We start from the raw sequence: 16,800 nt of genomic DNA, 5'->3' as shown, positions 1-16,800 counted from the left end.
TTTCCATTATATTGAGAAGTGAGGTCAAGAGAGGAAATTGTACTTTGGAATCATAGGACTGGATTAGAATGTTGATTCTACAACTTACTACAAGATTAACCTGGGGACAGTCTGAGTCTCCTTTGAAAACTGTTAAAAATATTCTCACCTCAGGACTTCCTTGGTGGTCCAGTGGTGAAGACTTTTTCTTCCAGTGCAGCGGCTGTGGGTTCAGTTCCTGGTCAGGGAATTAAGAATGCTGCACTGCGTGGGTGGGACAAAAGACTTTAAAAAAAACACTCACCCCTGACTGTATAGTGAGATTTCTGTTAATGTTCATGATGACAGTGAACATGAGAATCCTTATAAAGTAGTTCACAGGCCTCATCCAAGTGACAGAAGCCAGTGTATCCTGTGGAGTGGTGGGAAGGTGGTGATCTTATGGCAGTTTGTTGTCAGGGAGATGTGTGGACTTAACGTTCCAGAGCTGTGATTTTTAAAGAAAAACTGAAAATCTAACATGTTACATAAAATCTTCTGACTTTTAAAATGCTTCTCTGCAAACACATCAGAATCAGCCTGGGGGATGTGAGCTTACAATCCCGATGTTGTTGAATGGCATAGGAGTTAAACATGGGGACGGGAGTCAGGCAGTTGTCGTTCAGTCACTTAGTTGTGTCTGACTCTGCGGCCCCGTGGACTGCAGCATGCCAGGCTTCTCTGTGCTTCACTATCTCCCACAGTTTGCTCAAACTCATGTCCTTTACGTCGATGCCATCCAACCATCTAATTCTCTGTCGCCTCTTTTGCCTCCTGCCCTCAATCTTTCCCAGCATTGGGGTCTTTTCCAACAAGCAGACCCACTGCATCAAGTGGCCAAAGTATTGAAGCTTCAGCATCAGTCCTTTTTGAATATTCAGGGTTGATTTCCTTTAGGATTGACTGGTTTGATCTCCTTGCTGTCCAAGGGACTCTCAAGAGTCTTCTCCAACACCACAGTTTGAAAACATCAATTCTTTGGCGCTCAGCATTCTTTATGGTTCACCTCTCACATCCGTACATGACTACTGGAAAAACCATAGCTTTGACTGTACAGACTTCTGTCAGCAAAGAGATGTCTTTGCTTTTTAATATGCTGTCTAGGTTTGTCATAACTTTTCTTCCAAGGAGCAAGTGTCTTTTAATTTCATGGCTGCAGTTACCATCCACAGTGATTTTTGGAGCCCAGGAAATAAAATCTGTTTGTATGAAATGGTGGGACTGGATGTCATGATCTTAGCTTTTTGAATGTTAAATTTAAAGCCAGCTTCTATACTCTCCTCTTTCACCCTCTTCAAGAGGCTAGTTAGTTCCTCTTTGCTTTCTGCCATTAGTATGGTATCTGAGGTTGTTGATATTTCTACTGGCAATCTTGATTCTAGCTTGTGATCATCTGGCTTGACATTTTTCATGATGTACTCTGCATAGAATAAACAGAATGACAATATACAACCTTGATGTATTCCTTTCCCAGTTTTCAACCAGTCTGTTGTTTCATGTCAGGTTCTAACTTGCTTCTTGACCTGCATACAGGTTTCCCAGGAGGCAGGTAAGGTGGTCTGGTATTCCCATCTCTAAGAATTTTCCACAGTTTGTTGTGATCCACATAGTCAAAGGCATTAGTATATTCAGTGAAGCAGATGTTTTTCTGGAATGCCATTGCTTTCTCTATGATCCATCAAATGTTGGTAATGCAATGTCTGGCAATTCCTCTGCCTTTTCTAAACCCAGCTTGTACATCTGGAATTTCTGTACATGTACTGCTGAAGCCTAGCTTGAAGGATTTTGAGCAAAACCTTACTAGCATGTGAAAGGAGTACAATTGTCCAATAGTTGGAACATTCTTTGGCACTGCCTTTCTTTGGGGTTGGAATGAAAACTGACCTTTTCCAGTCCTGTGGCCATTGCTGAGTTTTTCAGATTTATTGGCATAGTGTGTGTGGCACTTTTACAACATCATATTTTAGAATTTGAAATAGCTCAGCTGGAATTCCATCACCTCCACTAGCTTTGTTTGTAGTAATGCTTCCTAAGGCCCACTTGACTTTACGCTTAAGAATGTCTGGCTGTAGGTGAGTGACCACACCATCGTGCTTATCTGGGTCATTAAGACCTTTTTTGTATAGTTGCTCTGTGTATTCTTGTCACTTCTTCTTAATCTCTTCTGCTTCTGTTAGGTTCATACCGTTTCTGTCCTTTATTTTGCCCATCTTTGCATTAAGTGTTCACTTAGTATCTCCAGTTTTCTTGAAGAGATCTCAAGTCTTTCCCATTCTATTGTTTTCCTCTATTTATTTGCATTGTTCTCTTAAGAAGGGCTTTGTTTTCTCTCCTTGCTGTTCTCTGGAACTCTGCATTCAGCTGGGTATATCGTTCCCCTTCTCCTTTGCCTCTTGCTTCTCTTCTTTACTCAGCTATTTGTAAATCCTCCTCAGACAATCACTTTGCCTTCTTGCATTTCTTTTTCTTTGCGATGGTTTTGGTCACCTCTTCCTGTACAAACCTCCATCCATAGTCCTTCAAGCATTCTGTCTACCAGATCTAATTTCTTGAATCTATTTGTCACCTTCACTGTATAATCATAAGGGACTTGATTTAGGTCATACCTGAGTGGCCTATTGGTTTTCCCTAGTTTCTTCATATAAGCCTGAATTTTGCAATAAGGAGCTCATGATGTGAGCCACAGTCAGCCCCAGGTCTTGTTTTTGCTGATGAATAGAGCTTCTCTATCTCTGGCTGCAAAGAATGTAATCAGTCTGATTTCGTTATTGACCATCTGGTGATGTCCATGTGTAAAGTCATCTCTTGTGTTGCTGGAAAAGGGTGTTTTGCTGTGACCAGTGTGTACTCTTGACAAAACTCTGTTAATCTTTTCCCTGCTTCATTTTTACTCCAAGGCCAAATTTGCCTGTTAACTCCAGGTATCTCTTGACTTCCTACGTTTACATTCTAATTCCCTATGATGAAAAGGACATCTTTTTTGGTGTTAGTTTTAGAATTCTTGTAGGTCTTCATAGAACCCGTGAACTTCAGCTTCTTTGGCATCAGTACTTGGGGCATAGACTTGGATTATTGTGATGTTGAATGGTTTGCCTTGGAAACCAATTGAGATCTTTCTTTCATTTTTGAGATTGCACGTAATTACTGCATTTCGGACTCTTTGTTGACTATGAGGGCTAATCCATTTCTTCTAAGGGATTCTTCCCCTCAGTCGTAGATGTGATGTTCATCTGAATTAAATTCTCCCATTCCAGTCCATTTTATTTCACAGACTTCTCTGATATATCAATGTTCACTCTTACCTTCTCCTTGATCACCTCTAATTTACCTTGATTCATGGACCTAACATTCTAAGTTCTTAGCAGTATTGTTCTTTATAACGTTGGACTTTACTTTCACATCAGACACATCCACAACTGAGCATTGTTTTTGCTTTGGCCTAGCTGCTTCACTCTTTCTGGAGCTATTGGTAATTAATTGCCCTCTGCTCTTACCCAGTAGCATATAGGACACCTTCTGACCTGGGGGACTCATCTTCGGGTGTTTTATCTTTTTGGCTTTTCATACTGTTTATGAGGCTCTTGCAGCAAGACTTGCAGGGGTTTGCCCTCCCTCCTGCAGTGGACTGCATTTTGTCAGAATTCTCCACTGTCACCCATCCATCTTGGATGGCCCTGCACAGCATGGCTCACAGGTCCATCGAGTTATGTAAGCCCATTCACCATGGTAAGACTGTAATCCACAAAGGGGCACAAACTCTATAATGAAATACGAAACACTCAATAACTTGCATTGTTGTCATATTAAATTTACATTGCCTACCCAAAGCCAGTGTTCTTTGACCACCTGGAGGGATAGGGTAGGGAGAGAGCTGCGAGGGGGATTCAGGATGAAGAGACCAGTGTATACCTGTGGCTGATTCATACTGATGTATGGCAAAAACCATCAAAATATTTGTAATTATCCTCTAATTAGAATAAATTAATGAAAAGATGATATGGGTTGACCCTTTCATCTAGCTCCACAATGACTCATACTCCTTGTTCCTCTTTCATTCTTCACCTTCTGCCAGTGATTGCTCTAAGCTTCTAGCCTATGTTTCATTTCAGCCATTCTGCTGCAATAATTACTATAAAAATAAACAGTGAGCTATGCTTATACAAATCCTTATCTTCTCACCACCTGTATCCCTCTGCCGCTTTTCACTTTAATCGGCACCCTCTCCTCCTGAGAACGTTTAAGCTTCAGCTTTATATGCCAGTGGGCTGTCTTATGTTTCCCACTTTCATTTTCCCCTGTCTCGTTTCATATCCTATCTGCCTAGGAAGTGACATTGGAAGTGTAAATATTTCTGTGCTCCCTCAGACCTCAGCAAGGCAGGCTGTTCCCAAGCTGGGCCTGTTTTCCCTTTTTCATGTTTCCCAGCCACTGTTTTAGTTATTCAGTTGTTCAGCAAACACAGAGTTCTCTAGTGGCTTCATTTGGCTTCACATTGGCACAAGCGATCATTTGGATTGGCCAAAAAGTTCATTTGAGTTTCCATGAGCATATGGAAATCCTGAACGAATTTTTTGGCCAACCCAGTACTTGCTTTAAAATGATCTCTAGTTAACATATTTGTCTTTCTCCTACTTTTATTTCTTGCTTTTCTAATTTGTATATTAGTATTTTTTTACCTTCATGATTTCCCCTTGTTCCCTACCTTTAATGACCTTCATTTTTTCAATAAATCCTCCTTCTGTACTTGTATTTGTCTTGAAAATCCTCTCCCTGACTTAAATCATCTTTTCTCTGCCTCCTTGCTAAATCTCACCTCAACCCAGTTATTTTTTTTAGCCTGAGAACTTTTCTGGCATTTTAGTGTTCATTTAAGATGAGTTTTCCAAACCCTAATTTAATAAAATAATTAGCAATCTCAGATGTCAAAAACTATGTAATTTAAAGATAATCAAGGGGTGGTCATTTATTGAGGGCCAACCATGTGCCAAGCATTTGACCAGAGAATGTATAGATGATCTCTTTCAGTAATTCTGACAACTCTGTGAGGAAGGTGATAGTATGCCCATGTCACAAATGTAGAAACTTTAGAAAGAGATTCAGTAGCTTCTCTAAGACAAAGCACAGAACTGGAATCTTTTTATAATTTATTTTTAGCTGTACAGGGTCTTCATTGCTGCATGGGCTACTCTGTAGCTGCTGTCTGCGGGCTTCTCATTGCGGTGGCTTCTCATTACAGATCACAGGCTGTAGAGCATGCAGGCTTTAGTAGTAGCTCATGCAGCACATGAGCTCTCAGTAGTTATGGCTCCCAGGCTCTAGAGGACAAGTTCAGTCCTTGTGCCACATAGTCCTAGCTGCTCCGTGGGATATAGGATCTTCCTAGACCGGTATCAAACCCGTGTCTCCTCCATTGGCAGGTGGATTCCTTACACCTGTGCCACGAGGGAAGCCCCCTAGCTGGGATTTAAATTCAGGTCATGTTGTGCTAAAAGAAAAAGCACTAAATATTTCTTCCTGTTCTCAGCTGTCCAATTTTGTGTTTATAAGACTTTTCTGGATGTTTTTGAGATTTAGTTCTGAACCTCAAATTTAAAAAAAAACAAGTCCTTACCACCTTCCCTAGGAAGTTCTGATTTACTCAGAAAATCATAGCCCACCGAGAGCAAGGCTGTCTGGCACCCTCTTCTGGTGGTTCTCTACCTGGGGAAGAGTGGCGAGTGGCTGGCCCTTCATGAGGACTAAGGAGATGAAGCCTGCCTGGTGTGGATGAAAACTGTTCCGTCAGAGCGGCACTGTGCGAACAATCATGTGACCTGTGTTTTGGAATACTGAGGGTAGAGCTGGTTATTTCTACAAAGATCATTTGTTGTTGTTCAGTTGCTAAATTGTGTCCAACTTTTTGCGACTCCATGGACAAAGATTATAACCTTCTAAAATAACTGTTTGGTTTTCCTATATCTACATATAGTTACCCTTATTACCTTTGAACTATATGAAGGGGACGGATTACATCTCCTATTTCTATGTGATTTTTGCATCTTTAGTAGTTTTTTAACATGTAAACTCAGAAAACTGAATGGCTGAGGTCTTCACTTGAAGGAGAATTGATTTCCAAATTTATTCCCACCTAATCTAACGAAGATGTTTATTGACAGATGTGAGAAAGTATATATACCAAGCCACATAGAGAAGGTACAGATTTTTTTTTTCAAAGAAAAGTAAGTGATAGATAAGATCTGTTTTGTCATGTAGAAATCATTTGTTAAAATTTATATTATTGAAGTGTAGTTGATTTACAATGTTGTGTAAATTTCTACTGCACAGCACAGTGATTCAGTTATACCTACATAGACATTCTTTTTCATATTCTTTTCTGTTATGGTTTATCACAGAATACTGACCATACTTCCCTGTGCTAGACAGTAGGACCTTGTTTATCCATTCCGTATGTGATGGTCTGCACCTGCTAATCCCAAACACTGAATCCTTCTCTACACATTCTCTTTTTCCCCCTTGGCAAACCACGAGTGTGTTCTCTATGTCAGTGAATCTGTATTTTGGTTTTTGTAGATAAGTTCATTTGTGTCATATTTTAGATTCCAAATATAAGTGATATCATATGATGTTTGTCTTTTCTCTGTCTGACTTAATTTCACTTAGTATGACAATCTCTAGGTTCATCTATGTTGCTGCAAATGGCTTTATTTCATGCTTTTTTATGGCCGAGTAGTATTCCATTGTATATGTGTACCACATCTTGATCTATTCATCTGTTGAAGGCCATTTAAGTTGTTTCTATGTCTTGTCTATTTTTGAAAAATTTTTTTTATTGAAAAATATTTGATTAACAGTGTTGTGCTAGTTTTGGGTATACAGCAAAGTGATTCAGTTTATATTTACATCTATCTTTTTCAAATTGTTTTCCCATTTAGGAAGACATTTAGGAAAACAACTGTTATCCCATCATAGGATATTGAGCAGAGTTCCCTGTGTCATGTAGTAGGTCCCCACTGGTAATCTGGTTTAAACATAGCAGTGTATACATGTAAATCCCAAACTTCCAGTCTGTCAGTCTCCCCGTCCCTCCCACTGGCATCCATAAGTTTGTTCCCTAAGTCTGGTAGTCTGCCTCCACCTTGTAAATAGTTAATTTGTATCATTTTTTTAGATTCTACCTGTAAGTGATTTCCTATGACATTTGCCTTTCTCTGTGCTTCACTCCAGTATGATAATCTCCAGGTCCATCCGTGTTGCTGCCAGTGGCATTATTTCATTGTTTTTAATGGCTGAGTAATATTCTACTGCATGTATGTACACGTTTTCTCTTTTTTTTGTTATTTATTTTTTAGTTGGCGTAGAGTTGCTTTACACTGCTGTGTCAGTTTCTACTGTACAGTAAAATGAATTAGTCATACATATATCCTTTCTTTTTTTAGGATTTCCTTCCTACTTAGGTCACCACAGAGGTCCCAGTGCTATACAGTAGGTTCTCATTAGTTTTCTATTTTACACGTAGTAGTGTATGTATGTCAATCCCAACCCACTCCCAATTCAGTCCACCTCTCTTTTTCCCCTTGTTATCCATATGTTTGTTTTCTACATCAGTGTCTCTATTTCTGGTTTGCACAAAAGACCACCTATACCATTTTTCTGGACTCTACATACATGTGTTAACAGATGTATTTGTGTTTCTCTGACTTCAGTCTAAATGATAGTCTGCAGGTTCATCCACATCCCTGCAAATGACACAGTTTAGTTCCTTTTTATGGCTGAGTAATGTCCATTGTATATATGTACCACATCTTTATCCATTCATGTTTTGTTGTCATTTAGGTTGGTTTAATGTCTTGGCTATTATAAATAGTGCTGCCATGAACGTAGGGGTGTATATGTCTCTTTCAATTATACTGTTGTCTGGATGTATGCCTAGGAGAGTGGGATTGCCAGATCATATGGTAATTCTGTTTTTTAGTGTTTTGAGGAATATCTGTATTGTTTTCCATAGTGGCTGTACCAATTTGCATTCCTACCAACAGTGTACAAGGATTCCTTCTTCTCCATACCCTCTCCTGCATTTGGTATTTGAAGTACTTTAATGATGGTCTTTCTGAGCAGTGTGAGATGATACCTCATTGTAGTTTTGCTTGCATTTTTCTAATACTTAGTCATGTTGAGCATCTTTTCATGTGTCTGTTGAGTCTGTATTTCTTCTTTGGAGAAATGTCTGTTTGGATCTTTGGCCCATTTTTTGATTGAGTTGTTTATTTTTTTTGTTATTGACTTATGTGAGCTGTTTGTACATTTTGGAAAGTAAGCCCTTGTTTGTTGCCTCATTTGCTAATATTTTCTCTTGCTTGATAGGTTGTCTCTTTGCTTATGGCTTCCTTTGCTGTGCAGTGCTTATGTTTGATTAGGTCCCACTTGTTTGTTTTTGCTTTTATTTCTATTGATCCTGGGAGACTGACTTAAGAAAACATTGGTCCAATTCATGTCAGAAAACGTTTTATGTTCCCTCCTAGGAATTTTTATGGTGTCATGTCTTATGTTTAAGTCTTTAAGCCATTTTGAGTTTATTATTGTATATGCTGTGAAGGGTGTGTTCTAACTTAATGATTTACATGCTGATGTCCAACTTTCACAGCACCAGTTACTCAGGAGTCTCTCTTCTCCCTTGTATATTCTTGCCATCTTTGTTGAAGATTAATTGACTGGAGGTGTGTTGGTTTATTTCTGAGCTCTTTTTTCTGTTCATTGGTCTATATGTCTGTTTTTGTGCTAATACCATGCTGTTTTGATTATTGTAGCTTTGAGTATTATCTGAAGCCTGGCAGTTAAGCCTGCTGCATTTTTTTTTTTTTCCTTCAGTATTCCTTTGGCAATTCTGGGTCTTTTTATGGTTCCATATAAATTTTAGGACTTTTTTTTTTTCTAGTTCTGTGAAAAGTCTCATGGGTAATTTGATAGGGATCACACCAACCAGTGCATCCTAAAGGAGATCAGTCCTGGGTGTTCATTGGAAGGACTGATGTTGAAGCTGAAACTCCAGTACTTTGGCCACCTGATGCGAAGAGCTGACTCATTTGAAAAGACCCTGATGCTGGGAAAGACTGAGGGCAGGAGGAGAAGGGGACGACAGAGGATAAGATGGTTGGATGGCATCACTGACTCAATGGACATGGGTTTGGGTGGACTCAGGGAGTTGGTGATGGACAGAGAGGTCTGACGTGCTGCAGTTCATGGGGTCACAAAGAGTTGGACACAACTAAGCGACTGAACTGAACTGAAAAATAAATCTGTGGATTACTTGGGCAGTTTGGCCATTTTAATAATATTAATTCTTGCAGTCCATGAGATTTTGATATCTTGTTGATCTTTGAATCACCATCAGTTTCATATATGAATGACAAAATAAGTCTTTTACCTCCTGTTCATATTTATTCTTAAGTATTTTATTTTGTTTTAGGCATTTTAAAAGGGATTTTTTTTTACATTCACTTTCTGTGTAAAGATGTGCAACCAATTTCTGTATGTTAATTTTGTATCCTGCTACCTTGCTGAATTCATTTTATCAGTTCTAGTAGCTTTTCTGTGGAATCTTTAGGGTTTTTATATAGTATCAGGACTTCCCCAGTGACTCAGCAGTAAAGAATCCACCTGCAGTGCAGGAGCTGCGGGAAACGTGGGTTTGATCCCTGGGTGGCGAAGATCTCCTAGAGGAGACGGCTACCCACTCTAGTATTCTTGCCTAGGAAGTCCCATGGACATTAGAAGCCTGGCAAGCTACAGTCCTTCGGGTCGCAAAGAGACAAACAGGATTGAAGTGTCTTACCACGCAGGCACATATGTTGTGTCATTTCATCTAAATATAATTACAGTTTTACCTCTTCCTTTCCAATTTGGATACCTTTTATTTTCTTTTTCTTTTGTTTGCTGTGACTGGGACTTCCTATGCTATGTTGAATAGAAGTGGTAAGAATTGGCAATCTTGATTTATTCCAGATTTTAGTGGAAGGGCTTTTACCTTTTTATAGTTGAGTATTATACTGACTATTTATAACTATAGTCATAAATAGCATTTATTATGTTGATATATGTTCCCTGTATACTCAGTTTGGTGAGAGGTTTTTTTTTTTTTTTTTTTTTTGTGAATGGGTGTTGAATTTTACCAAATGTGTTTTCTGCATCTATTGACATGACCGTGTAGTTTTGTCTTTCTTTTTTTGATGTAGTGTGTCACACTGATTGATTTGCATATGTTGAGCCATTCTTGTGACCCTGGGATGAATCCAAGTTGGTCATAGAGTATGATCTTATTACTATGTTTTTGGATTTGGTTTGCTTATATTTCAGTGAGATATTTTATCAAATATATTGGCCTATAATTTTCTGGTAGTGTCTTTTTTCTGGTTTTGGTATTTGGGTGATGGTGGCTTCACAGAATCTCTTTGAGAGTGTTTCCTCCTCTTCAGTCTCTAGGATGAGTTTAAGAAGGATCAGTATAAGGTCTCCTTTGATGTTTGGTCAGTTTTGACAACGAAACCATCTGGTCCTGGACCTCTGTGTTTTTGGTTTTGTTTTTTTTAAGTTACAGATTCTATTTCATTTGTAGTGATCAATCTGTTCAAATTATCTATTTTTTAAATTCAATTTTGGTAGTCTTTACGTTTCTAGAAACCTGTCCATTTCTTCTCCATTGTCCAATTTGTTGGCATATAGTACTCTTTTATGGTTCATAGTATTCTCTTAGGTTTTTTTAATTACTACAGTGTCCATTGTTATTTCTCCTTTTTTGTTTCTTATTTTGTTTATTTAGGGCTCTTTTCTGTGAGCTTGGCCAGAGATTTGTCGATTTTGTTTACCCTTTTAAGGAACCAGTTCTTGGTTTTATTGATTTTTTTTTCTAATGCTCTTTTTAATTGCTATTTTATTTATTTCCTATCTGATCTTTGGGCTTCCCAGGTGACTCAGTGGTAAAGAATCCGCCTGCCAATGCAGGAGACATGGGTTCACTCACTGGGTCGGGAAGATTCCCTGGAGAAGGAAATGGAAACCCACTCCCGTATTCTTGCCTGGGAAATTCCATGGACAGAGCAGCCTGGTGGGCTGCAGTTCCTGGGGTTGCAAAAGAGCTGGACTCTACTTAGTGCCTACACTACAGCAACAATGACAACAATTTGATCTTTATTGTTTCCTTCTTTCTGCTGACTTTAGGTATTGTTTGTTCCTCTTCTAATTCTTTTACAAGGTGTTTGAGGTTTGTCTTATTTTTTGAGGAAGGCTTCTTTTACTATGAACTGCTTTTGCTGCATCCGTAGATTTATAGTTGTGTTTTCATTGTCATTTTTCTCATATTTTTAAACTCCCTCTTTGATTTTATCATTGAACTGTTGGCTTTCTAATAACATGTTGTTTAGTCTCCATGTAATCGGTTTTTTCTCATTTCTTTTTCTGTGGTTGATTTCTACTTTCATGTCAATGTGTCAGAAAAGATGCTTGAAATAATTTCTATCCTCTTAAATTTGTTGAAGATTATTTTTGCCCTCGTATGTTATCAATCCTGGAGAATATTCCATATGCATTTGATAGAATGTGTATTCTGAATTTTCTAGACAAAATGTCAACGTCTAGAAAACTTTAAAATGTCAGTTAAGTCTTAACTGTTCTATCGTATCATGTAAGACCCCTGTTGCCTTATTGATTTTGTGTCCAGAATGAGTGTCTGTTGATGTGAGTATGATGTTAATATCTCCTATTATTATATTCCTATCAGTTTCTCCCTTTATGTCTGTTGTTTTATGTATTTTAATTCTCCTAAATTAGGTGCATATGTGTTGATGAGTATAATATCTCCTTTCTGTATTGATCCTTTTGTCATTATATATTGTCCTTTATCTTTCTCTATGGCTTTCTTTAAGTCTATTTTGTCTGATATGAGCATTGTAACTCCCACTTTCTTGTCATTTCCATTTTCCTTCCCTCACATTCAGTCTATATTTGTCCTTCACCCTAATGTGAGTATCTTGTAGGCAGCCTATTGTAGGCTTTTCTTTTTTTAATCCAATCTGCCACTCTGTTTTTTGATTGGAGCATTTAGTCTGTTGATGTTTAGGATGATTATTGATAAATATATATTTATTACTATCTTAGACCTTCTTTCCTGGTTGATTTTTACATTTCTTTTCCTTTCCACGCTTCCTGTTGTGGTTTGATGATTTTCTTTTGCAGTATGCTTCTGTTCTTTTTGGTCTTTGTACATCTATTATACGTTTTTGATTTGTGGTTACTCTGTTTTTCAAGTGTGTTAACCCCTTATATGTACTTCCTTTAGAATGATTGCCATATAATCTCAAACACATTCCAAAAAAAAAAATCTACATTTTCTTACTTACCTCTCCACATTTTATGATTTTTATGTCCTCTTATACATCTTCATGTTTATCATTTTGCTATCCTTTGTGGTTATCATCACTTTCACAAAATTTGGTAGTAATTTAATTTCCAATTATGATTTTTTCTTTCCTGTATATTCTTGCTTCCCTTCTATTTATAGAAGACCATTCAGTACTTCTTTTAGGATACATTTTGTTGTTGTTGAGTCACTAAGTCATATCCAACTATTTGCAAACCCCATGAACTGCAGGAAAGCCAGGCTTCCCTGTCCTTCACTATCTCTTGGATTTGCTCAAACTCTTGTCCACTGAGTTGGTGATACCATCCAACTGTCTCAAACTCTGTCGCCCCCTTCTCTTCTTGCCCTCAATCTTTTCCAACATCAGGGTCTTTTTCAATTACTATTGATATATTATTTTAACTTTTGCTTGTCTGAGAAATTCTTTATCCTGCCTTCTATTCTAAATTATAATCTTGCTAGTTAGAGTGCCCCAGTTTGCAGATTTTTCCCTGTCAGGATTTTGACCATATCTTGCCACTCCCTTCTGTCCTGCAACATTTCTGAAGAGAAACCAGTTGATAACCTTACACAGATTCCCTTATAATTAGCGCTTTGTTTTTCTCTTGCTGCCTTCAGAATCGTCTCTTCAACTTTTTTTAAAATTTATTTTTAATTGAAGGATAATTGCTTTACTTACATTCGTTTGGTTTCTGCCACGTTAACATGAATTACCCGTAGATACGCATTGTCCTCTCCCTCCTGCCGCCTCCCACCTTTTCCCACCCTTCTAGGTTGTGACAGAGTCTCAGTTTGAGTTCCCTGATGCATACAGCACATTCCCATTGGCTGTTTTACATATGGTAATGTATATGCGCTACTGTGCTACTCTCTGCATCTGTCTCACCCTCTCCTTCCTCTCCACACCACCCGTGTCCATAAGTCTGTTCTCTGTGTCTGCATGTCTGTTGCTGCCCTTCAAATAGGTTCATCAGTGCTATCTTTCTATATTCCATATATCGGTGTTCATATAAATGTTTGTCTTTGTGTGATCTGTTTGGGTTCATGTTGTTTGGGATCCCCTGCACTTCCCATACCTGCATATCTGTTGCCTTCTTTTGGTTTGGGAAATTTTCAGCCATAATTTCTTCAAATAAATTTTTGATCCCCTTTTATCATTCTGTTCCATTTTGAATGTCTCTTAGGTGTACATTGGTATGCTTTATAGAATCCATAGGTCTCTTAAATTGCTTTCATTTTTTTTTTTTTTATTTCCCTTTCGTTTTGCTCTTCTGATTGGGGGATTTCCATTATTCTATCTTGCAGATCATTTATTTGTTCTTCTTTATTATTCAACTTGCTGTTCATTGCTTTTAGCTCAGCTTTCATTTCAGCAATGAGTTTTCTAATTTTCCTTGGCTCTTGGTTATTTTTTCTAGTTCCCTTTTATAGTAATCTGCATCTGTATTGATAACCTTTCTTAACTCCTTCAGTGTTTTCATTATGTCTTTGTTGAACTCAGTGTCTGTTAGACTGAAGAGGTCTGTTTCATTTTTTGTTCTTTCAGGGAATCTTCTCGATCTTTTAATTGGAGTGATTACTCTGCATCTACATTTACTTGAGTTTGTCTTGCTCAATGAGTTTAGGAGAAACAGGTGGCTTTGGGGTCTATTATTATGTGGGAGCATCCTGCATAGCTTGTGTGGGTTTAATATTTTTGGTGTGAGGACTGATTTTCATACGAAAGCCTGCTGCCTGTTCCCTCAGTCAGTGCTTACTGTTATCTCCTTGATAAGGGGGTGTCACTGGTGTGGTGACTAAAGCCTGCACAGGATGTTCGGTGGGGGCTTCCTCTTTGCAGTTTCACAGCCCTCTCAGGGGTAGGGTCTCCTCCCTGCTTGTTGGAGTGGAAGCCCACAGATCTGTTTCTGAGCTGCTGTATAAGGTAGTTGATACTGAAGCACTGTTGGGGAAGGGACCCACGGAGTATTGCTCTGCTGGAGCTGTCCACTGGGGAGTGTGTTCTGTGGTATAATAACCTGTCACTGTTGTGCAGGCTCACAAAATACACTGTTGTTGGCATTGCCCTCTGTCCCACCTCCATTGTGGGAATGCAGGCAGTCAAGGCTGGTGTCTCTTAGGCAGTGTGTTCACAAAGCCACAGAGCAGATCTGCCAGCAAAGATCCACTGAAGTGAGGTATGAGGACTGCTGTGGTTGTGCCCCTGGGTGCACCGTAGGAGTGTGGAAACAGTCCATACTCTGGTCCAGCCTCCACATGCATATGCCCACAAAGCCCATAGCTGCTAAGGCCAGCCCCATCCCAGCCGTGGGAGTACCTGCTGTCCACTTGGATGTTATGTAGGTGCTGAGTTTATGAAACTGGCGACCATGATGTAAATCTCCACAGCTGTGGGGAGAAGGCTCAGATTCCAGCCCCGCCTGTACCTCTAGGCGGTCCACAGGCATGCCCCCAGAGCTACTAGGGGCAGCGCCAAGTCACCTGAAAGCACACAGAGGAAGAAACGCCCATGACTGGCCCATTCCTCCCTTCCTTGCTCTTTAAGAAAGGCTTCCCTTCTATGGCAGGCCTGAAATTCTTCCACATACCCCAATTTCAGCCTGTACCATGCTCCAGTCCCTTCAGGCTATCTCCACACAGCCAGCCCCAGTCCTCTCCTGGGTCTGTCCTTGAAACTCAAGTTTCATCACTCAACCACTGCCCACACCAGCAGACTCATATCTCAGGGGAGCACAGAGTGGTGACCCGGTCCATCTGTGCAGGTCTTTCTGTGTTCTGCCTGCTATATCCTGGCCGCTGCACTCTCCTCCAATCCTTTGTTATTATTCAGTCACTAAGTTCTGTCTGATTCTTTGCGGCCCCATGGAGTATAGCAAGCCAGGCTTCCCTGTCTTTGACTAGTTCCTGGAGTTTGCTCAGACTCATGTCCATTGAGTTGGTGATGCCATCCAACCATATTATCCCACTGTCACCCCCTTCTTCTGCCCTCAGTCTTTCCTAGCATCAGGGTTTTTTCAGGTAAGTTGGCTCTTAGCATCAGATGGCCAAAGTATTGGAGGATCAGTCCTTCCAATAAATATTCAGGGTTGATTTCTTTCTGTTAGGATTGACTGGTTTGATCTTCTTGCTGTCCAAAGGACTCTCAAGAGTCTTCTCCAGCAACACAGTTTGGAAGCATCAAGTCTTCAATGCTCAGCTGCCTAAATGGTCCAGATGGTCCAGCTCTCACATCCATACATGACTAATGGAAAAGCCATAGCTTTGACTAAATGGATTTTTGTGGGCAAAGTGATGTCTGTGCTTTTTAATACATTGTCTACGTTTGTCATAGCTTTTCTTCCAAGGAAATGGCAACTCACTCCAGTACTCTTGCCTGGAAAATTCCATGGATGAAGGAGCTTTGTAGGCTCCATTCCATGGAGTTGCAAAAAGTCAGACATGACTGAGTGACTTCACTTTCACTTTCTTCCAAGGAGCAAGTGTCTTTTAATTTCATGGCTTGAAGTCACCATCTGCAGTGATTTTGGAGTATAAGAAAATAAAAGTCTGTCATTGTTTCCATTTTTTCCCCATCTATTTGCCATGAAGTTGATGGGACCAGATGCAATGATCTTAGTTTTTTAAATATTGATATTTAAGCTAGCCTTTTCACTTTCTTCATTCACCTTCATCAAGAGGCTCTTTAGTTCTTCTTCACTTTCTGCCGTTCAGAGAAGGCAATGGCACCCCACTCCAGTACTCTTGCCTGGAAAATCCCATGGGCGGAGGAGCCTGGTAGGCTGCAATCCATGGGGTTGCAAAGAGTCGGACACGACTGAGCGACTTCACTTTCACTTTTCACTTTCATGCATTGGAGAAGGAAATAGCAACCCACTCCAGTGTTCTTGCCTGGAGAACCCCAGAGACAGGGAGCCTGGTAGGCTGCTGTCTATGGGGTCACACAGAGTTGGACACGACTGAAGCAACTTAGCAGCAGCAGCAGCAGCAGAGTGGTGTCCTTTATTGTGTCCATCCTTGCATGAAATGTTCCCTTGGTATTCCCATTTTTCTTCAGGAAATCTCTAATCTTTCTGATTCTATTGTTCTCTTCTACTTCTTTGCATTGTTTATTGAAGAACGACTTATTATCTCTCCCTGCTTTTCTCTGGAACTCTGCTCCATTGATTTATTTATCTGGTTTTGTTCCAATCCCAAGCTGTTTTGACTATTGTAGCTTTGAGTATTACATGAAATCTGGGAGAGTTATGCTTCCTGCATTGTTCTTTTTCTTCAGTATTGCTCTGGCAATTCTGGGTCTTTTATGGTTCCATATAAATTGTAGGATTATTTTTTTCTAATTCTGTGAAAGGTCTCGTAGGTAATTTGATAGGGAT

The 16,800-nt window shown here is 39.5% G+C and overlaps 1 protein-coding gene across 1 annotated transcript in view; it reads left to right on the top strand.

Moving 5' to 3' along the window:
* KCTD9 (potassium channel tetramerization domain containing 9) overlaps positions 1-16,800 on the top strand; it is an 81,186-nt gene that overhangs the window by 28,308 nt on the left and 36,078 nt on the right. The gene's annotated exons all lie outside the window — the stretch shown is intronic.

Source organism: Bos indicus, chromosome 8 (assembly GCF_029378745.1).
Source record: "Bos indicus isolate NIAB-ARS_2022 breed Sahiwal x Tharparkar chromosome 8, NIAB-ARS_B.indTharparkar_mat_pri_1.0, whole genome shotgun sequence".
NCBI lineage: Eukaryota > Metazoa > Chordata > Mammalia > Artiodactyla > Bovidae > Bos > Bos indicus.
Note: the sequence above shows the minus strand (reverse complement) of the source record. Positions and strands in the feature narration are given on the sequence as shown.